At 44.4% G+C, this 23,894-nt stretch overlaps 2 pseudogenes; both read left to right on the forward strand.

Annotated features, from left to right (window-relative positions):
• Positions 1-280: 280 nt before the first annotated feature.
• On the forward strand, positions 281-6,056 carry LOC127186374 (vomeronasal type-2 receptor 26-like; annotated as a pseudogene).
• A 2,733-nt stretch (positions 6,057-8,789) lies between these two features.
• Positions 8,790-22,602, forward strand: LOC127186375 (vomeronasal type-2 receptor 26-like; annotated as a pseudogene).
• Positions 22,603-23,894: the final 1,292 nt, after the last annotated feature.

Here is a 23,894-nt window from a genome sequence, read left to right on the forward strand (position 1 = left end):
CAGTAATTGTATGTAAAATTTTCATGACTAGATTATGAAGTTTCTTATTAAATCAAAACCTAGAATTTTTTTTATTTCTTAAAATAATCACAGTTTACTGAACTTCCTTATAACTACTGAAGCCATATTTTTAATGGAAGTTGCACAGTCTCACTGCAGAGACCATATAGACAAGACCCCTCGTTACCGTGTCTCCTTTCTTTCCCAGCTGCTTCATTGCCCTTCAGAAAGGTTGCCACTTCAAGATTTCCCTGACGGAAAGTCATATTTATCGTTTGAGACAATGGAGATTTGGTGACAACGTTGACATTTTACAAGGGACAGAAGCCCCCTGAGGGTGTCTTTCGTTTTTGTCAGTGTAGGCACGATATCCCTCAAGGTTCCTCAGGGAACAAAATGATGGTCCATTTGGAAGGGGATCTCCCCGTGGAGTTGCCTGAATGCAGATCTGACTCTGTCCTAGAGTGTTAAATTCTACAGGAAAATCCACACCAAGGGTTCCTTCATCCCTCCTGTGCTATGAAGGGGACATGGCTTGGCTTGTCCAGTCCGTCATATAGTGATGATTGCTCTTTACCTCCTAATGAGACCTTTCTCCGAATGATACTGACTGAGCAGAAAAAATTAAATTACATCACGAGCTGCTGTTGGAGAGATGGCTCATTGGTTAACGTGTTTTTGCTGGCCAGCACTACGGACCAGACAGTGCGTCTCCCGAACACTTGTATCCTGATGAGGGCAGTGTCTTGGTACCTGTAATTTTTATTCTTGGATGGTGGATTCTAGGAGACACGAACGCAGGCTACGCGTACTAATACTAAGCATAGCAGGCATCTTGGGTTTTTATTTTGAGCATCTGCTTCATGTTTTGTAGATGGAAGAGTCAAGGAGGGAAATAACCAGCAGTGACACTGGCCTCACATGCATTGTAACACATTCTCATCATTTCCAATAGATGGCTGTAAAGGAACCTACACATGTTCTACCATTACACTTGTGAAACATGGGGAAAAGCACATCCAGGACTCACGAGTAAATCAGAAGCTGGGCCTGGTGGTGATATTTGAGGGGTTTCCCTTTTCTTGCTGTGTTCCGGACTGCTCTTTGAAGCTGGAAGATAGTGACACACTGAGCTAACTAAAAACTTCCCATCGAAGTTTAATCAGAAGACAACGTTTTACTTCATTCATTAGATTTCCCCAACCACTTGACAAATACCTGAGGAACAGTGTGAAGTGAGGCATGTTTTTTTATTGACTTGTGGTGGATTTAGAGTTTCAAGGTGAGAACGATCCATTGAGTTGAGTGTGTGAGGTTGAGGCAGTACATCATGGGCAGCAGACATGTGTGCTGGAAGAGATTGCCCAACTCATGGTGTCTAGGACCGTGTTAGGTGAGGCTGTGGATAGATAAGATATGTGAGCAAGTTACAGCTTACCAACAAACAATTCCCAAACCCACTTCCTCCAATTAGGCCCCAGTTTTCCTTCCAACATCTACAGTAGTTCCTCTGGTTATGAATCCAGTGAGGAATTAACCCATTGATTAGGTTAGATGCATCAAGACCCAACCATTTTTCAACAAACCACCATCTGGTGACGAGTAGTCCAACACACAAGAGTTTTAGAAATATTTGATGCTCAAACCCTGATGATTATTAACAAAATGATTGGCTGTTTTGAGATAGGCATGCCTATGTGTGTTGTCTGGTGCATAGAATGTCTCAGGTTCTTGTCATATGCTGGTCGAGAAGAGTCCCATCTGATACCACTTTGTTTAACTTTGTTCTGGTGGCATCTCCATCAATGTTGGGCTTAAGTGTTTCAACAATCGGAGTTTCCCTTTCATGTGTTACTCAAAGAACAAAGGACACATGCTAAGTGGTCAGAGGGTTCTTGTGAAAGGCCTTTAATTGGCTTGAACTGGGAGGGATTTCTCATCTGTTCTGTTGTGGCAGAGATCTCAGCATCACACCCTTCCCTCTTCATAACCCTTGCCACATGGTCGAGCTGTTTTAAGAGGAACCGAGTCAGCTGGGGAATGGTGGTGTAATCCTATAAACCCAGCACTGTGAAGGTAGAGGAAGGAAGATTTCCCTGAGTACTTGGCCAACCTGTTCTACAGAGCAAGTTTCAGGATGGGAATGGAGAGGGAGAGGAGAGAGAGAGAAGAGAGAGAGAGAGAGAGAGAGAGAGAAGAGAGAGAGAGAGAGAGAGAGAGAGAGAGAGAGAGAGAGAGAGAGAGAGAGAGAGACGAGAGAGAGAGAGAGAGGACAGAGAGAGACAGGAGAGAGACAGAGAGAGACAGAGAGAGAGAAGAGGCGAGAGAGACAGAGAGAGACAGAGAGGAGAGACAGAGAGGAGAGAGAGAGAGAGAGAGAGAGACGAGAGAGAGACAGGACAGAGAGAGAGAGACAGACAGAGAGAGACAGAGAGAGAGACAGAGAGAGAGACAGAGAGAGAGAGAGAGACAGAGACAGAGACAGAGAGAGACAGAGAGAGAGACAGAGAGACAGAGAGAGAGACAGAGAGACAGGAGACAGAGAGACAGAGAGAGACAGAGAGACAGAGAGAGAGAAGAGAAGAAGAGAGAGGCGAGGAGGCGAGAGGAGGAGTTGAGGGGATCAGTACATACAATTTTCTTATATTGAAGTGTGATGATACATTATTTTTATAGTTTAAGCAAAAACAACAGGGCAGCGAAATGGTAAATCTCAATGGTTTTAGAGAGAAAGGCAGCAGGGAAGAGGAAGAGTGAGAGCCATGTCTTATGAGTTGTACATGCAGCCCAGCAAGCAGCCACAATTCTGTATAAAGACTTCAGAGAAAGAAAGAGAACACAGAGTAACAAGGGAAGCATGTCCAGGCTGTGGAGTCCATGTAAAAGAAAGAAAAAGGGATCAAAAGAAGGTAAGGAAATATGCTGCTTTTCTGAGTCACTGAGGGAAGAAGGCCAACGTGACAGGAAGGCATGTGCTTCCATCATTTACAATTTCTATTTTGCATGTTTGGAAGTTTTGCATGCATTATATTAATATATTATATGTAATGTGTGCCTGTGGTGTGAGAAGAGGGTAGTGGATCATCTGGAATGGAATTACAGTGTGACAGTGTGAGGGACGATGTGGATTCTAGGGATTAAAACATGCTTCTCTTGAAGAGCAAGCAGCCTGTACTCTGTATCTGGGCCATCTCTCTCGCCCCCATACCTCCAATTGATAATGTAGGAGGCACATTTGAAAGACAACACATCACACAGCTTAGGTAAGTTTTTGAAGCCCTTAGGTATGTAAGCTAGGGTTAGCCCTTCCCATTTCACATATAACGATGCCTGTTCCATCTGACATCTCTTGGAGAGACATGTTTCCTGAAAGACATCCATGTAGCAGAATGAGAAGAAAGTATTTTGTTCTGTGTGTGAGGGTGAGTCAAGCATCTGTATCCCTGGAGATTCACTGGTGACACTGTTTTCACTGTTACCAGGTGCCCACCTCAAAACTGCAGTAAAAGCTGCCTTCCAGGTGTTTAGCCAAGTTTCCCGTCCGGGAGCCCCCCACTGCTGTTTTGATTGCAGTCCCTGCCCCGAGGGACAACTTTGCAGACCAAAGAGGTAAGGGCATGTGGAGCTGGAATCTGAGGGGTCCACAAGGCGCTGCGAGCCTCCTCGTGTATTTCTCCATTGTGTTAGTTACTGTTCTCCTGCTGGGAAGGGACACCATGAGCAAGTCTGCTTTTGAGAAAAGCATTGAACTGTGGCCTTACTTAGAGTTTCAGAGGATGAGCCATGAACCTCATGGCAGGACAGATGGCGGCAGGCCGGCTCTAGGCATGGTGTCCGAGCTGTAACTAGGAGCTTACATTGTGCTCCACAGGCAGCAGGCAGCAGGCAGGCAGCAAACTGGAGAGGGAGCCTGATGGGGAATGTTGAACTCTCAAAGGCTACCCACAGGGACACATCACTTCATCAAGGCTACACCTCCCAATCCATCCCGACAGTCCACCAACTCGGAGCCAAGCATTCAAATATGTGGAGACCATTCTTATTCTAATAACCACACTCATCTGCTGAGATGTTGCACAGTCTTGGCTTTCCTGTAGACTTCATGTGGAAACTCCATTGAGAAAGCTAGTCTTATAATTTTTCTCTGGAGAGTTCTTTATTGAGACAGGACAAATGAATGAACCATAGTTGCACAGCCTAATGAATGTCTCTCACAAATACTGCACATCCTTTGTCCACTGATGAAGAAACCTAACTCATTGGATAGTGATATTTCAGGCAATTAGTCCAAGCATGAGGATGCAGAGGAATGCTATATATCTGTGAGTGTGAAACAAACTTGGTCTACAGAAAGAGTTTCAGTCTAGCTGAGGTTACACTTTTGAACCTTTTTCTTGAAAATGGAAAAAAAAAAAAAACAAAAGAAAAAAAGAGTGAAAGAAGAAAAGATACATTAGATATTTCCACAAGCTTCTCCTGGACTTCGTAAAAGCACCTGACTTTCACTGACACTGAAAAATTTCAGTTGCTGTTTAAAGTTCTTGTAAATGGTGCTGTCTGGTGGGTGTCCCTTTGTGACTTCCTTCTTTCTCTGTATGAAAAGTGTGCATCCCGAGTTGAATATGAAACAGAACATAACATTCCTGGCTGTTTGAGCTACAGAGCTTACTCCTTCAAACTGTGAAAAATATGGGAAATGCAAAATCAAATTGTCATCAAATTTGGTTTTGTATGAGGCCTCTCTTTTCACTGTCAGAGCCCTCTCTGTTGTACTCTCATGGCAAACCTTATGTGTGTGTGTGTTGTGTGTGTGTGTGTCTTTGTTTTGGTTTGCTGTTTGTTTATGAGACATGGTATATAATGCAGCTTCAGGCTGGCTTGTGGCTTAGTATTTTGATCAGGCTGACCTGTAACTGATAGAATTCCACCTGCCCCTTTCTCTCAAGTGATGAGATTAAGTGATGTGCAGCCACACCCAGCTCCAAGCCCCCATTCTGTTGTCTGTCTCCCATAGACATGAAGAGATGTCTTCAGTGCCCCAAGGAGCAGTACTCAAGCCACACCAGAGACCGTTGCCTGCCCAGGACAGAGATCTTCCTGGCCTTTGAGGAGCCACTGGGATTCATACTGGCTCTGGTGTCAATCTTCCTGTGTGGTATGGCTGTCCTAGTCCTTGGAGTGTTTCCTGAAGGCATCGGGACACACCTGTGGTGAGGGCCAACAACAGAGCTCTCAGCTACTTACTCCTGATCTCTCTTTCCCTCTGTTGCCCTGTGTGCCTTGCTGTTCCTAGGCCGACCCACTGTCACCACGTGCCTCCTCCGTCAGACCACCTTTGCCGTGGTGTTCACGGTGGCTGTCTCCTCTGTTCTGCCAAGACTGTCACAGTGGTCCTGGCCTTCAGGGTCACCAGGCCAGGGGGCAGGATCCGGGTATGCCTGAGCCCTGGTGCTTCCTCCTCAGTGGTCCTCATTGCTTCCTTAATTCAGGTTGTTCTTTGTGGGGTCTGGTTGGCCACCTCCCCACCCTTCCCACACAGGGATATGGTGTCGAGTCCCCAGCACATTGTCATCCAGTGCCAGGAGGTTTCTGGCACCACCTTCTTCTGTGTGCTTGGCTACTTGGGCTTCCTGGCAGGGGGTACCTTCTCTGTGGCTTTTCTGGCCAGGGCCCTGCCAGATGTCTTCAATGAGACGAAGTTCCTCACCTCAGCATGCTGCTGTTCTGCAGTGTCTGGACAGCCTTCCTGCCCTTGTACCACAGTGCCCAGGCAAAGTCCACTGTGGCTGTAGAAATCTTCTCCATCCTGGCTTCCACTGCTTGGGCTTCTGGGTGGCATCTTCATCCCCAAGTGCTACATCATCTTGCTGAGGCCCGAGAAGAACACCCCTGCCTGGCAAGTTCAAGGCCATCAGGCACAGCAAGATAGGACGGGTGCGGTGCTCCAGAGAAGGTGTCTTCCCTGGTTCCACACCACAAAGCCTCATGACTTAGTGCTGGCGCTGTCACCAGAACCTCATGCATGGTTCTGGCTCACTGCTTCTCTGTGGATGTAAAGTTACTTAAAGGACAGCTAAGATGAAAATGAGACACTGAGAACAAAACACTAATGACTGCTGTATTAGAGTGGACATATAGATGGTCACTGACTGTTTTTCTCCAGATGTATTGTGAAAAGTTTATTGGAAGTGGATATAAAAGGCCCCAATATGGTAAAAAGTTATTGCAAGTGGGTATAGAAGCCCCATATATGCTAAGAGTTATTGGAAGTGTGTATAGAAGGCCCCATATATGCTATAAGTTATTGGGAGTGGGTCGAGAAGACCCCATATATGCTAAAATTTATTGCAAGGGGGCAATGAAGGACACATATATGATACATGTTATGCAAGTGGGCAAAGAAGGCCCCAAATAGGAAAGGAGCTTGCATAAGACACCAACAGCGCCAACAAATCTCGGCCATTCCGGGCAGGGTGACTGATACACCAACCAAGGACAGGCATGGATAGGACCTAAGTACCATGCCCAGGTGTAGGCAATAGGTAGCTCAGTATCAATGTAGGTCACCTAATAAGGATGCCAGGACTGTCTCTCGCGTATTACCGATCTGTCTTTTTTGTTTGATAGGAGCAGAACTGGGGATTGAACCTTTCACTGAGAGTTCCTTCACAGACTTACCATGTGACTTAGCAATCTCAGTCTTAGACTTATTCCAAGAAAAATAAACCATGTCTGTTAAAGACTGTAAATAAATCTTTGTAGAAGCATTATTTATATACTGAAAGTTGAAATACTTTTTATGTTATGCAGTTGATGAATCTTTGCTGTGGATTAGACAATTACTAATATATCATTCATCAATATGAAAAAAATATAAGAATAACTAGAATACTGTGTCATGTATGACTATGCCTTGAGAATTTTATACTGAGTTGTAGAATCCAGACAAAGAAAATCATATATCTTATATTCCATTTTATGCAATACCCTCAAGAAGTGAACCCATAGAGAAATATATTAGACTGCTAATTTCCTGAATTGTCGGGGAGAGATTAGAGGTGAGGAGTGAAGTGTAATTGGTGCAGGTCCTTCTTTCTGGTGTGAGAAGTTCTAAAATGCTAGCTGGGACTAGAGAGATGGCTCCGTGTTAAAGAATACTTACAGCTCTTCCAGAGGACCTCCGTTTGGTTGCCTGAACACATGTGAGGCAGCTCACAGCCAAATGTAATTTTAACTCCACGGAAACCACCACCTCTGGCCTCTGTGTGCACATGCACTCATATTCTTAAACCACTTCCCACAGGTATCTAAGAGTTAAAAAGTATTCATTACTAGTTATAAAAGAAAACAAATATACTAGATTGTCATCTTTTTTTATTCATTATTTGGGGCAGTCTACCTGGCTTCCTACTTGGAGCACTCCTCCTGTTTCTGCCTCCTGAGTGCTGGGATCTATGTGTGCTCCCACATATGGAAAATTGTATAGTGGACATGGATGAATTGTACACTATGTGAATTACTGCTCAATAAAACTAGTATGAAATGAATTGTCAATGTATTACATAACGTTCCTAATATTCTTCTATCTGAGAAAAGGCCAAACAATTTAAAGTGAATTCTAAATAAGTGTAGTGTGGTATACGAGTGAGCTGGAATTATTACTGACGTATTCTATCTCCCTGCAGTTTATGTTTATTGATTCATACATTGGTGTGTTTGTGTGTGTTCCCTCCGTGTCTGTGTCTGTGTCTTTGGACATGGACATGCCACAGCACATATTTGGAGGTCAGAGGGAAGGTTCCAGAAGTCAGTTCTCGTCTCAAGTCATGGACGTGAGGATTGAGTTGGGGTCTTTTTGCATAGCGGGATTATGTTATGAAATTATACTTATCATTTGGAATAACAAAGTCTGGAATTTGCCTTCTTATATAAATACTCTACTGTGTATGTATGAACTAGGTGTGTGTGTGTGTTGGATGCAATAGCTTCTATGTGGAGTCAGGGGACAACTTTGTGGAGTTTTTTCTCTTCCTCTGTGCTTGAATGTGTTCATGATATCAAACACAGGTCGTCAAGCTTGTGTATCAAATGAATCTACCTGGAGAGCCATCCTGCCAGGCTTGGCATTTGTTCTCCAATACAGATAAAAAATCTCAGTAGCCTGGAAGAATAGGGCATGACTCCAGGATGACAGGGGCATTGGTGTTTTCTGCAGTTTGGTTTTTGTATGTCCAAAACTCCATCATAAAACATTTCAGAATCTTTTCTAAGGAACTGCAAACGACCGCAAAGAACATGGGCTGGTGGATCAAACTATGCAAGAACGTGGCAGGACAATGCAGGGCTGTAGTGATTGACCTACATGCTAAAAATATTTTCCTTTCAGCTACTGGACATGTTGCTCCCTGTCCCCACCTGGGGCCACTCTACAGATCAGTGCCCTGAGCACCCTGGGCACAGCTGCTCCTTCCCTTGCAGGGCCCCTTAGGAGACAGCCGTGCCCATTGTCGCTCTTCCTATAGTCGCAGGTGATGGCAAGATCTGTATCCCTGGATGCAGACAGGCTAAGAACCCTCAGGAGAAGGGATAAAACTTAATGGCTCTGGGGTTTTGTGGCCACCCAGTCCACCCACCTTCTCTACACAGCCTGTGGACCTAGATTTCCCAGTGTGGCCTTAATCTCAGGGACTTGATCAATGGCTATATCCCACATAAAAGCCCAGTTTCACTGCTTGCCACTGCCCCATATGGGGCTGTCCTGCCCTTGGCAGTGTGGGCTTTCAGCAGGCATGTGGCTGCGTGCCCTCCTTTCTATTCTCTTTGTCTGTGTCTCTGGGTCTGCCCTTCCTGGACAGAGAGCCTGGCTGTTGCCAAGGCAGATCCCTCACTTTGACCGTCCCAGAGATGTCATGGTGGGGGGCAGTTTCTCCATCTTTCACTTCTCTAATGGTACTATGTGTGATTTCAGTGCCCCACCGGCCACGCTGCAGGCTTCAAGGTAAGTCCTTGTTGTGGGGCAGGAATCTCTGAAAGCCAGAAGCAGCTTTAAAAGTTGTGTGAAGCCTTGGAGAAGGACTGATTCTCAGAATCCCAGCTGGATGGCCACCCCCATTCTCTGTGTAGAAAGGTAGTAGCTCTGTAGCTCTCCTTTTACACTGTCTCTCTCCCTCTATCTTTCTTATTTGTACAATAGGCTTCTCCTGCACTGGCTGTAGTGTGTGTGCTCCTCAGCTCAGTGGATTCTTGAGTTTTTGTGTGTGCTTGCTACTCAAAAGGACGTCTAGGCAGGTGTGTGTGCTGAATGCCTAAATGTGTAATTAGTACGTTGTTCGTCAGTCCTCAGGCCCCATGGTTCTTCTCTAGGGTATTTCTTTTGCTCTTATTTGTTATGAGTTTCATGTTGCCTCAGGTTTCTAGGTAATAGGTGCTGACCTTGAAGTTCTGATCTTCCTTCCTCCACCTTCTAGGTCCTGTGACTATAGCCATGTACTTCCACAGTTGGCTTATGAGGCTCATAGTCCATGAACTGAGCCACAGCTAAAAGCTTCCTTTGCTCATTCTTGTCCCAGATTTTTAACTACTGTTCCACAGAGTAGTTCCCAACTCAGCCTTATGATTTGTATTATTATTTTTAAAGTCTTAATATCCTTCCTTTTTTAAAATTGTTGCTGTGGCTGAGCATGGCCTTTCCCCACCATAAGGAAATACACCCATGCACAACATAGACAAAAGACACACAGACACAGACACAGAGAGACACACACAGACACAGACATACATAGAAACACACACACATAGACACACACAGACACACAGCTCGACACAGACACACAGGCACACATCCCCACACACAGACATACACAGAAACACACTGACACAGACACACATGTGCACACACACACACACACACACACACACACACACAGAGACACAGACATACCTCCCACAAGCACACAGACACACGCACACATACTCATCCCACACTAAGCATATTCGACGAAGATACCAGAGGTCAACATCTGGCTGACATATGCGTGCATGCCCATACACACGTAAAAGAAGCTCAAGGTCATTCTCAGCTCTCTAGTGAGTTGGAGGTTAGATTAGCTGATGTGGAATCTTTTCCTCATCTAAAGTCAAATGTACTCTCAGCATTAACACATTTAACATTTAATTGAAGCATACAACTTCAGTTGGGTATGGTGGCATGTGCCTTGTATGTGCCTTGAGTCCCAGGGAGGCAGGTGGATATCTGTGCATTCCAGGCTAGGTAGCAATACAGAGAGAAGTCTTGTCCACTATACATGTATATGTCTTTACTCCGCTGTATGCATCCCATACGCACCCCTTTCACATTCATTGCCTTTCTTTAATTATTGTTGCTGCACAAATGTGCCAATATATATATGAAAAATGTCTCAATGTGATGTGTTGCACAGTCTTGGTGTTGCCTGTACGCATATGCCTTACAATTTATTAGATTTGCTCTTGGAGAATTTTATATGTTCATATAGTGCATTTAATTTATTCTCATTCTCCTACCTCTGTTATTTTCCTTCCATACGTTTCATTTCCCATTCCTCTCTGCAGGTTGATTTCTGAAATTGATGCCTCTTGGTTTTGTACCCATTGATATAAATGAGGGTCATATGTGTGACTTCTAGTTTGGACCTGTCCATGGGAGCTTGGTCAGTTCAATATGTGAGTGCATAGAGAGAAAATGACAGCCTTTCCACCCGCCAAATACATCAGTTGCCAAAAGTTCAGCAGGAGGAGCAGTGTCCCACGTGGAATTGCCCCACTCATGATTGGCTGTTGAAGGCTTAGGCTTGTGCAGTCCCAGTGCAGGCAGCTGAGCTGCTGTGAGATCATGTGTGCAGTGTCTCAGTCATATCTGAAGACCATATTTCAAATTCCTTCCCTCTATCTTCTGGACCTTCTGAAATCAATGTTAGGTACAAATATTTGTATCCAACCAACCTTTTCAATCGATTATTTTCCTTCTTTCCTTGAGACAAGGTCTCCTGTGTAGCTCTGGCTGCCTGGAACTAGCTATGTAGACGATGCTCTGGTCTCTGACTCACAGAGCCTCTGTCTCTTGACAGCTGACAATAAACATGTGTGCCATCAAACCCAGCTTATGCACTAGATCTCCAAATATTGCTGCTGTCTAGAAACTATTCCCTTTGATTACCTTCTGCACATCCCCTGTGGATTCCCTTGGACTCTTCTGCTCTCTGCTCCTATGTACATCTCTACACAAGTATCTATGGAGAAGTGTGTTTATACTTGAGTCACAATGTTTATTCTTGTTGCATTTACCCCATAATGAGTGATAAATGTGGTCTTCTCTTTCCCTCAGTGTCTCCAACTGGGGCTACAGGGTGGCCCAGAGTTTCGTGTTTGCCATTGAGGAGATTAATAGGAGTGCTCACTTGTTGCCCAATGTGACCCTGGGCTTCTCCATTCGAAACTCTGGGGACTCAGTGCATGGAGCCCTCCATGAGACGATGGGCTTTCTCACAGGGCAGGAGGAGCCCATCCCCAACGACAGGTGCCAGCATGGCTCTCCTCAGGCTGCTTTGGTTGGGGACACACGGTCATCACTGTCTGTGTCCATGGCCAGACTTCTGGGACTGTACAAGTTTCCTCAGGTGAGTTGCTCATAGCCTTATTCCTTCATGAGTGCAGTGCCATCCCTTAATGATGATGTGAAATTGATGGTGATGGTCACAGTAGTGAGGAGCTTCACTGTGGTGTCAGGTTCCCTGAAATGTTCTCCATTTCCAACCTGGTTCTCTTCTTCATGTCTGCATAGTTTAGAGAGAACTATAGTCCCCCTGCATTGACAAGGAAACAGGATAATATAAAATTCAAATCTATATTTCTAAAAATTTACTTATTTTTATCTTATATATGAATCTTTTGTGTACACACACACACAGACACACACACACACACGTTTTTACGAAGTATCTATTGAAATCAGAAAAAGATATTGGAGCTGCAGTTACTGATGTGTTTTATTTGCTATGTGTGTGCTGCAAATTGAACTCAGGATCTCTAAAATAGTAGCAAATATCCACTGTCTTGGCCCATGAGTTTTGCTATGCAGTAGGGAATCACACAAATATGTCTAGCTTCAGGTCCAGGAAAGCCTCTTCTGGCCTCCTCCCACAGCTGTGGCACAAAGTCACAAAGAAATATACACACATATGAGTTTGCTGTATGCAGTCTTCATGGAGCTGAGGTGATAGGTTTAAAGGGGTCACCAAATTGTTACATATGTACGTGGATCTGAGCTCCTATACTCATGGTTTTGGTGCAAGTGCTTTTAGCCTTGAGGCGTCTCTCTTTCTTCTCACATTTAGGTATATTTAAAGCAGTAGAAAATCCATATTTCTACTCTGTACATGATGACACAGCCAAAGCCAATCTTCATTTTTGTTTTAAAAGTGTGTGTGTGTGTGTGTGTGTGTGTGTGTGTGTGTGTGTGTGTATTGAAGCAGGGTTTCTCCATGTAACCCAGGCTGCCCTAGAACTCTTGATCCTTTATCCTCAGATTCCTGAGTGCTGTGCACTATCATGCCCAGAACAAAAACTTGATGTTTATAAACTATGTCACGAATTTTTCTTTTTCATCTTGTAGGGCTGCAAGGGAAGCCTTAGTTAAATTTGAATTCCAGGGTGTGGAAAGATGACTCAGAGGTAAAGAGAACTGGCTGCTTCTTGCAGAGGACAGAAGATGGATTCCCACCACACATGGGAGTCTCACCATCATCTTAAACAACATTTTCATCAATGGGACTTCCTCTTTTGTCCTCCAAGGGCAGCCGACATAAATGTAGTGCACAGTCATACATGCAGGCAAAACACTTATACATGGAAAATAACAAAAATTTGAGTCAAAGAGAAACAGTCATTTTTAGTCTAAGTTTGTCCCAATAAATCTATTAAAATATAATTTGTTTTCAATTAGTCATGTGTGTTTCATGGGACAAACTTATACTTAACATATCATTGTTTGTCTACAATCCAAACATAACTGAATATCTTCTATTTTATTGCCCCTTCTGGTAGGACCACCTGTATGAGACAGTCAGCTGTATCCCTCCCTATGAATGAAGTAGATGCTAGGCCTTTGTGTAAAGACAGAATAACCTGCAATACCTTGTGGTGTCTGGAGAAGTTTTGTACTAATGCCCTGAGGCAGAGTAGCCACATCCTGTGTTGCTAAATCCAAAATAATGTCAACAGCAACAACAAACTCTCACAGACATAGGACCCCACTTTTCACATCTTTAAAAACTCACTTTTTTTCCCTGAGAGGATGATACCATCTATTCCTGGACAAATTGAGAAATCCGACTCCCATTTCTCTCAGACAAGGGAAATCACACAATTGTGGTTTGATAAGAGCCCATAGCTTATTGGTTCTAACTAAGGACAGCAAGATGGTTTCTTATGTAAAGATTCTTCATACCAAGCTTGATGAGTTCAGTTTGGGCTTCTGGAACCGAAATGATGGAAGAAAACCAGCCCTCTCAATTTATCCTCTTTCCTCTACATGTGCATCATCACAGTCGGACAGATGGATGGACAGAAAGACAGACACACCCGTGTCCACACTTACACATGAAATATCTAAAGCACAACCTCACATCGCTGTGCAAAACAAGAGTCAGACTAAGCCTAGCTGCAGTGCAGGAAGAAATATGAGGGGCAGGGCGCTGGGCAGGACCTGAGAAGGGAATAGGGAAATCTATGCCACAGGACTGTCTGGGATGATCACTAGTGAGGGGGTGTACAGATGCTTGGCAGATCCAGCAGACTTCTCAAAATGTGATATCAAGTCTTTTATCAAAATTACCTTTAGATTTTAATATACATTTATATATGTGTGTATGTCTTTGTGAGCCTGTGCCACAGGTGTGGGAGGAAGTCAGAAGAGGCCTTCCTGGACTTGAAGCTAGAGGCATTTATCTGATTCCCATCACATGATGTTGGTGTTGGGAATCAAATATGGATCCCCTAGTAGAACTAGAAGGTTTCTGATTGGCTGGCCTACCATTCCCTCCCTCCTTCCTATAATCCAATTAGACCATTAGATTTCACTTAGTGCTGGCTGTCACCTACTGTCATGTTCCCTGGCTCTTCCTTGACAGATCAGTTACTCATCTTCACTGCCCAGCCTGAGTGACAAGATCCAGTTCCCATCCTTCCTTAGGACGCTGACTAGTGACCTTATATCCTCCCGTGCAGTTACCCAGCTGATAATTCATTTCCAGTGGTCTTGGGTGATCGTTCTGGCCAATGATGATGAGTTTGGGCAGCAGGCCAGCTCTCTGGCCACTGAAGTGCTGAGCCCAGCTGGTGTGTGCATTGAGTTCCACCTCTATGTCCCTTCTGACCGGTCCTCGGGGAAGATTGAAGAGACTGTCCAGAAGATGCAGAAATGCACCGCCAAGGTTGTTCTGGTTTTCTTAAGCAACTCGAATTTTGAGTTCATCCTGTACGGCTTATTGGGTGTAAATGTCTCAGGCCAGGTGTGGGTCAGCAAGGGCACTCTGCATATGGCTCTCGCTCTGACCATTCCAGGTGTTTCCCGTGTCTTGCATGGCACATTTGGCCTTCTGTATCACAGCAGCAGGGCAATTGGCTTCCCTGAGTTCCTTGCTCAGCTGCGCCCTAGCCAGACCCCTGAAGACATGTTTATAAAGAAGTTCTGGGAGTTCACCTTTGATTGTTTATGGCCTCAGCAGAACAGCACAGTGACAGAGGGAGTTCATTTCTGCTCCGGGAATGAGAGTCTGAAACACAAGCAGTACCTTTCCAAGAAGTGAGTAAAATTGATGCTGCCTACACAGCTGTCTACAGCATTGCCCATGTCCTGCATGATTTGTTATCCTGCGGGCATCAGAACGGGAAATGTACAGACTCCCAGGACTTCCATCCCTGGCAGGTGAGAGAAGACATGAGCAGATGTGTGGATGATTCAGTGATAGCCAAGACACAAGATGTGTGTTTTTACTAAGCTACAGTGCTGTAGCCGACTGTATACTACAGCCGTGCCATCTCATCCTTGTTACTGAGATGTATCTGAGAAGCAGCATTGGACATGTGGTCCATGCTTGCCTATGATCTCAGATGAGTCTATTTCCTGTCGTGTTGGTTGACATAGCAAATTCAGGTTGTTTGTAAAATTAATCTTTCAGGGAACAACAAATATTTTTAATGTCCCCAATTTGAGCTTTCATAAATAGAGGATAATTATTATTATACACATGCTGCAAATTCAAATTTCAAGGAGACATTTTGGTGCATGAGTGTGGACACATGTGTGTAGTCATCCTGGCCCAGATGGGTTGGGTGTACACACATGTCTAAGGTCTGAGGATGATGTGAAAAATTACCTTGCAATCACTCTTCTACCTTATTTTTGGGGCACGGCCTCTCACTCTAACCATAGAACTTGTTTATGTGACTAATCTTCCTAGTCAGCTTGCTCTGGTCATCTTCTGTCTCCATGTGATGAGGATGTAATTACCAAAGTCTTCCTCATAGACCTGACATTTAGGTGGTTTCTAGATATTTGAAATGCTAACCTCAAGCTTGTATGGCATGGTCTTTACTCAATGAGCCAATATTCTAGTCTGTAGTTATTTTTATATTTTAAAACCTTAGTTGATGACTTCACATATCTATGTAATACATTTTGGTAATTTTGCTCTATTTGTCTATCTGTCTATCTATCTATCTATCTATCTATCTATCTATTCATCAATCTACATCTATCTTCAATCTTCACCAATGAACTCCAGGAAGCAGACCCAGAAGCCTCTTGGAATCACATTGCTCATTATTGAGATAAAGTGAGGGTGGTGGCTAAGAGTGGGATACGCTTTCATAACCATCATTCAGCTTCTCTGAGTCTGTACTGTGTGCCTGGTGAAGATGCATATGGTTTGAACTGATTGACCAGTTATAGTTCTTGGCATTTTGGCTGAGTTTGCCAGATTACGTTTTATAGTAGGCTGGGCTTGGTGACTCATGTTTGTCACCTTAGCACATAGGAGGTTGGCTTCACAGAATCCCAAGTTCAAGGTCAACTTATAGTACAAAGCAAGAACCTGTCTAAAGATAAGCACCTGTGAGGGTGGTGGTGATGTCTGTTTGTGGCCTATGATGAAGATATAAAGTAGATGAAAGAGTGAGGAGTGTGTGAAAGGAAATACCAGAGTTCGGGAGAAGAGGACAAGAATCCTCTCCATGGGAAGACAGCATTGTTGATGTCAAGCACAGCGTTTATGATCACCATAGAATGGAGACAAATAAGAAGAGTCACATGGGTGTGATTGAAGCTGTGTGACAGAGTGGTCTGAGTGATTGGCAGGCCTAGGTGTGCTGGGTCCAGTCTGTGGAAGTCTTAAAAGTGTTTGTCATCTAAAGAGTGTGGTGGGATGGAAGGTTATGGAGAATAGTGCACAGCCAAATGAGACCCTAGAGCCAGCACCATGTTGAGATGATTTTGGGTTTAATTTTAAGGGTGGTGAGATTGTTCAGTGGGTGAAGGCACTTGTCCCCAAGCTTAAGTTCAATTCCTGTGTCCCTAGAGGCAGGATCAGAGAAAAATATTCCTGAGAGTTGTTCTCTGAGCTTTGCAATGTGGGCAAGAAGTACACACACACACACACACACACACACACACACACACACACACACACACACACAGAGTAACACAGTATATTGTATGTAAAATTTTCATGATAAGATTTATGAAGTCTTATTAAATCAAACCTAGAATTTTTTTTTATTTCTGAAAATATCACAGTTACTTGAACTTCCTTATAACTACTGAAGCCATATTTTAATGGAAGTTGCACAGTATCACTGCAGAGACCATATAGACAAGACCTAGTTACAGTGTCTCCTTTTCTTTCCCAGCTGCTTCATGCCCTCAGAAAGGTGCACTTCAAGACTCCTGACGGAAGTCAGATTATGTTTGATGACAATGGAGATTTGGTGACAACGTTTGACATTTTCCAAGGACAGAAGACCCCTGAGGGTGTTTTCCGTTTGGTCAGTGTAGGCACGATAGACCCTCAAGGTTCCTCAGGGAACAAAATGATGGTCCATTTGAAGGAGGATCTCCACGTGAGTTGCCTGAATGCAGATCTGACTCTTGTCCTAGAGTGTTAAATTCTACAGGAAATTCCACACCAAGGGTTCCTCATCCCTCCTTGTGCATGAAGGGGACATGGCTCTTGCTTTGTCCAGTCAGTCATAAGTGATGATGCTCTTTACCTCCTAAGAGACCTTTCTCCGAATGATACTGACTGAGCAGAAAAATAAATACATCAGAGCTGCTGTTGGAGAGATGGCTCAGTGGTTAAAGTGTTTGCTGTGCAAGCACAAGGACCAGACAGTGGTCCTCCAGAACACTTGTACCTGCTGAGTGGGCAGTGTGGTACCTGTAATTTTATTCTTGGATGGTGGATGCTAGGAGACACGAAAGCAGGCTACGTACTAATACTAAGCATAGCAGGGAATTCTGGGTTTTTATTTTGAGCATCTGCTTCAATGTTTGTAGTGGAAGAGCAAAGGAGGAAGAAACCAGCAGTGACACTGGCCTCACATGCACTTGTATACACATTCTCATCATTCCACATAGATGCTGTAAGGAACATACACATGTTTATACCATATACACTTGTGAAACATGGGGAAAAGCACATACCAGACTCACGACTGTAAATCAGAAGCTGGGCCTGGTGATATTTTGAGGGTGTTTCCCTTTTCTGTGTTCAGGACCTGCTCTTTGAAGAGGAAGATAGTGACACACTGAGCTAAACACCTTCCCATAGAAGTTTAATCAGAAGACACTGTTTACTTCATTCATTAGATTTCCCCACACCTGACAAATACCTGAGGAACAGTGTGAAGTGAGGAAATGTTTTTTATTGACTTGTGGATTTAGAGTTTCAAGGTGAGAACGATCCATTGAGTTGAGTGTGTGAGGTTGAGGCAGTACATCATGGCAGCAGACATGTGTGCTGGAAGAGATTGCCCAACTCATGGTGTCTAGGACCGTGTTAGGTGAGGCTGTGGATAGATAAGATATGTGAGCAAGTTACAGCTTACCAACAAACAATTCCCAAACCCACTTCCTCCAATTAGGCCCCAGTTTTCCTTCCAACATCTACAGTAGTTCCTCTGGTTATGAATCCAGTGAGGAATTAACCCATTGATTAGGTTAGATGCATCAAGACCCAACCATTTTTCAACAACCACCATCTGGTGACGAGTAGTCCAACACACAAGAGTTTTAGAAATATTTGATGCTCAAACCCTGATGATTATTAACAAATGATTGGCTGTTTTGAGATAGGCATGCCTATGTGTGTTGTCTGGTGCATAGAATGTCTCAGGTTCTTGTCATATGCTGGTCGAGAAGAGTCCCATCTGATACCACTTTGTTTAACTTTGTTTCTGGTGGCATCTCCATCAATGTTGGGCTTAAGTGTTTCAACAATCGGAGTTTCCCTTTCATGTGTTACTCAAAGAACAAAGGACACATGCTAAGTGGTCAGAGGGTTCTTGTGAAAGGCCTTTAATTGGCTTGAACTGGGAGGGATTTCTCATCTGTTCTGTTGTGGCAGAGATCTCAGCATCACACCCTTCCCTCTTCATAACCCTTGCCACATGGTCGAGCTGTTTTAAGAGGAACCGAGTCAGCTGGGGAATGGTGGTGTAATCCTATAACCCCAGCACTGTGAAGGTAGAGGAAGGAAGATTTCCTGAGTACTTGGCCACCTGTTCTACAGAGCAAGTTTCAGGATGGGAATGGAGAGGGAGAGAGAGAGAGAGAGAGAGAGAGAGAGAGAGAGAGAGAGAGAGAGAGAGAGAGAGAGAGAGAGAGAGAGAGAGAGAGACAGAGAGAGACAGAGAGAGACAGAGAGACAGAGAGAGAGAGAGACAGAGAGAGACAGAGAGAGAGAGACAGAGAGAGACAGAGAGAGAGACAGAGACAGAGAGAGACAGAGAGAGAGACAGAGAGAGAGACAGAGAGAGAGAGACAGAGAGAGACAGAGAGAGAGAGAGAGAGAGACAGAGAGACATAGACAGAGAGACAGAGAGAGAGACAGAGAGACAGAGACAAGAGAGACAGAGAGAGATAAAGAATCAAGATATGCGAGAGGAGGAGTTGAGGGGATCAGTACATACAATTTTCTTATATTGAAGTGTGATGATACTTATTTTTATAGTTTAAGCAAAACACACAGGGCAGCGAAAATGGTAAATCTCAATGGTTTTAGAGAGAAAGGCAGCAGGGAAGAGGAAGAGTGAGAGCCATGTCTTATGAGTTGTACATGCAGCCCAGCAAGCAGCCACAATTCTGTATAAAGACTTCAGAGAAAGAAAGAGAACACAGAGTAACAAGGGAAGCATGTCCAGGCTGTGGAGTCCATGTAAAAGAAAGAAAAAGGGATCAAAAGAAGGTAAGGAAATATGCTTGCTTTTTCTGAGTCAACTGAGGGAAGAAGGCCAACGTGACAGGAAGGCATGTTCTCCATCATTTACAATTTCTATTTTGCATGTTTGGAAGTTTTGGCATGCATATATATTAATATATTATATGTAATGTGTGCCTGTGGTGTGAGAAGAGGGTAGTGGATCAGTCTGGAATGGAATTACAGTGTGACAGTGTGAGGGACGATGTGGATTCTAGGGATTAAAACATGCTTCTCTTGAAGAGCAAGCAGCCTGTACTCTGTATCTGGGCCATCTCTCTCGCCCCCATACCTCCAATTGATAATGTAGGAGGCACATTTGAAAGACAACACATCACACAGCTTAGGTAAGTTTTTGAAGCCCTTAGGTATGTAAGCTAGGGTTAGCCCTTCCCATTTCACATATAACGATGCCTGTTCCATCTGACATCTCTTGGAGAGACATGTTTCCTGAAAGACATCCATGTAGCAGAATGAGAAGAAAGTATTTTGTTCTGTGTGTGAGGGTGAGTTAAGCATCTGTATCCCTGGAGATTCACTGGTGACACTGTGTTCACTGTTACCAGGTGCCCACCTCAAACTGCAGTGAAAGCTGCCTTCCAGGGTTTAGCCAAGTTTTCGTCCGGGAGCCCCCCACTGCTGTTTTGATTGCAGTCCCTGCCCCGAGGGACACTTTGCAGACCAAAGAGGTAAGGGCATGTGGAGCTGGAATCTGAGGGGTCCACAAGGCGCTGCGAGCCTCCTCGTGTATTTCTCCATTGTGTTAGTTACTGTTCTCCCTGCTGGGAAGGGACACCATGAGCAAGTCTGCTTTTGAGACAAAGCATTGAACTGTGGCCTTACTTAGAGTTTCAGAGGATGGAGTCCATGAACCTCATGGCAGGACAGATGGCGGCAGGCCGGCTCTAGGCATGGTGTCCGAGCTGTAACTAGGAGCTTACATGTGCTCCACAGGCAGCAGGCAGCAGGCAGGCAAGCAAACTGGAGAGGGAGCCTGATGGGGAATGTTGAACTCTCAAAGGCTACCCACAGGGACACATCACTTCCATCAAGGCTACACCTCCCCAATCCATCCCGACAGTCCACCAACTCGGAGCCAAGCATTCAAATATGTGGAGACCATTCTTATTCTAATAACCACACTCATCTGCTGAGATGTTGCACAGTCTTGGCTTTTCTGTAGACTTCATGTGGAAACACCATTGAGAAAGCTAGTCTTATAATTTTTCTCTGGAGAGTTCTTTATTGAGACAGACAAATGAATGAACCATAGTTGCACAGCCTAATGAATTGTCTCTTCACAAATACTGCACATCCTTTGTCCCCTGATGAAGAAGAAACCTAACTCATTGGATAGTGATATTTCATCAGGCAATTAGTCCAAGCATGAGGATGCAGAGGACATGCTATATCTGTGAGTGTGAAACCAACTTGGTCTACAGAAAGAGTTTCAGTCTAGCTGAGGTTACACTTTTGAACCTTTTCTTGAAATGAAAAAAAAAAAAAAACCAAAGAAAAAAAAGAGTGAAAGAAAGAAAAGATACATATAGATATTTCCACAAGCTTCTCCTGGACTCGTAAAAGCACCTGACTTTCACTGACACTGAAAAATTTCAGTTGCTGTTTAAAGTTCTTGTAAATGGTGCTGTCTGGTGGGTGTCCCTTTGTGACTTCCTTCTTTCTCTGTATGAAAAGTGTGCATCCCGAGTTGAATATGAACAGAACATAACATTCCTGGCTGTTTGAGCTACAGAGCTTACTCCTTAACTGTGAAAATATGGAAATGCAAAATCAAATTGTCATCAAATTTGGTTTTGTATGAGGCCTCTCTTTTCACTGTCAGAGCCCTCCTCTGTGTACTCTCATGGCAAACCTTATGTGTGTGTGTGTGTGGTGTGTGTGTGTGTGTGTGTGTGTGTCTTTGTTTTGGTTTGCTGTTTGTTTATGAGACATGGTATATAATGCAGCTCAGCCTGGCTTGTGGCTAGTATTTTGATCAGGCTGACCTGTAACTGATAGAATTCCACCTGCCCCTTTCTCTCAAGTGATGAGATTAAGTGATGTGCAGCCACACCCCAGCTCCAAGCCCCCATTCTGTGTCTGTCTCCCATAGACATGAAGAGATGTCTTCAGTGCCCCAAGGAGCAGTACTCAAGCCACACCAGAGACCGTTGCCTGCCCAGGACAGAGATCTTCCTGGCCTTTGAGGAGCCACTGGGATTCATACTGGCTCTGGTGTCAATCTTCCTGTGTGGTATGGCTGTCCTGGTCCTTGGAGTGTTCCTGAAGCACCGGGACACACCTGTGGTGAGGGCCACAACAGAGCTCTCAGCTACTTACTCCTGATCTCTCTTTCCCTCTGTGCCCTGTGTGCCTTGCTGTTCCTAGGCCGACCCACTGTCACCACGTGCCTCCTCCGTCAGACCACCTTTGCCGTGGTGTTCACGGTGGCTGTCTCCTCTGTTCTGCCAAGACTGTCACAGTGGTCCTGGCCTTCAGGGTCACCAGGCCAGGGGCAGGATCCGGGTATGCCTGAGCCCTGGTGCTTCCTCCTCAGTGGTCCTCATTGCTTCCTTAATTCAGGTTGTTCTTTGTGGGGTCTGGTTGGCCACCTCCCCACCATTCCCACACAGGGACATGGTGTCGGAACCCCAGCACATTGTCATCCAGTGCAGGAGGGTTCTGGCACCACCTTCTTCTGTGTGCTTGGCTACTTGGGCTTCCTGGCAGGGGGGTACCTTCTTCTGTGGCTTTTCTGGCCAGGGCCCTGCCCAGATGTCTTCAATGAGACGAAGTTCCTCACCTTCAGCATGCTGCTGTTCTGCAGTGTCTGGACAGCCTTCCTGCCCCTGTACCACAGTGGCCCAGGGGCAAGTCCACTGTGGCTGTAAGAAATCTTCTCCATCCTGGCTTCCACTGCTGGGCTTCTGGGTGGCATCTTCATCCCCAAGTGCTACATCATCTTGCTGAGGCCCGAGAAGACACCCCTGCCTGGCAAGTTCAAGGCCATCAGGCACAGCAAGATAGGAAGGGGGCGATGCTCCAGAGAAGGTGTCTTCCCAGGTCCACACCACAAAGCCTCATGACTTAGTGCTGGGTGCTGTCACCAGACCTCATGCATGGTTCTGGCTCACTGCTTCTCTGTGGATCTAAAGTTATTTAAAGGACAGCTAAGATGAAAATGAGACACTGAGAACAAAGCACTAATGACTGCTGTATTTAGAGTTGACATATAGATAGTCACTGACTGTTTTCTCCATATATACTGCTGAACATTATTGGAAGTTGGTATAGAAGGCCCCCATATATGCTAAAGGTTTGGAAGTGGGTATGGAAGGACCCACATATGCTAAAAGTTATTGGAAGTGGGAAAGAAGGACCCAAATAGGAAAGGAGTTTCACAACACACCCACAGAGCCAACGAATCTCGGCCATGCCATGCAGGGTGACTGATTGCACCAACCAAGGACCAGGCATGCATCGGACCTAAGTGCCTAAGGTGTAGGCAATACATAGCTCAGTATCAATGTAGGTCACCTAAGAAGGGTGGCCAGGACTGTCTCTCGCATATTACCGATCTGTCTTTTTTGTTTGATAGGAAGCAGAACTGGGGATTGAACCTTTCACTGAGAGTTCCTTCACAGCTTACCATGTGACTTAGCAATCTCAGTCTTAGACTTATTTCCAAGAAAAATAAACCATGTCTGTTAAAGACTGTAAATAATCTTTGTAGAAGCATTATTTATATACTGAAAGTGAAATACTTTTTATGTTATGCAGTTGATGAATCTTTGGTATGGCTTAGGCAATTACTAATATATCATTCATCAATATGAAAAAAAATGTAAGAATAATTAGAATACTGTCAGGTATGACTATGCCTTGAGAATTTTATACTGAGTTGTAGAATCCAGACAAAGAAAATCATATATCTTATATTCCGTTTTATGCAATACCCTCAAGAAGTGAACCCATAGAGAAATATATTAGACTGCTTAATTTCCTGAGTTTGTCGGGGAGAGATTAGAGGTGAGGAGTGAAGTGTAATTGGTGCAGTCCTCTTTCTGGTGTGAGAAGTTCTAAAATGCTAGCTGGGCCTAGAGAGATGGCTGTATGTAAAGAATACTTACAGCTCTTCCAGGACCTCCGTTTGGTTGCCTGAACACATGTCAGGCGGCTCACAGCCAAATGTAATTCTAACTCCATGGAAACCACCACCTCGGCCTCTGTTTGCCATGCACTCATATTCTTAAACCACTTCCCACAGGTATCTAAGAGTTAAAAAGTATTCATTACTAGTTATAAAAGAAAACAAATATACTAGATTGTCATCTTTTTTTATTCATTATTTGGGGCAGTCTAGCTGGCTTCCTACTTGGAGCA

Source organism: Acomys russatus, unplaced genomic scaffold, assembly GCF_903995435.1.
Source record: "Acomys russatus unplaced genomic scaffold, mAcoRus1.1, whole genome shotgun sequence".
NCBI classification, from domain to species: Eukaryota; Metazoa; Chordata; class Mammalia; order Rodentia; family Muridae; genus Acomys; species Acomys russatus.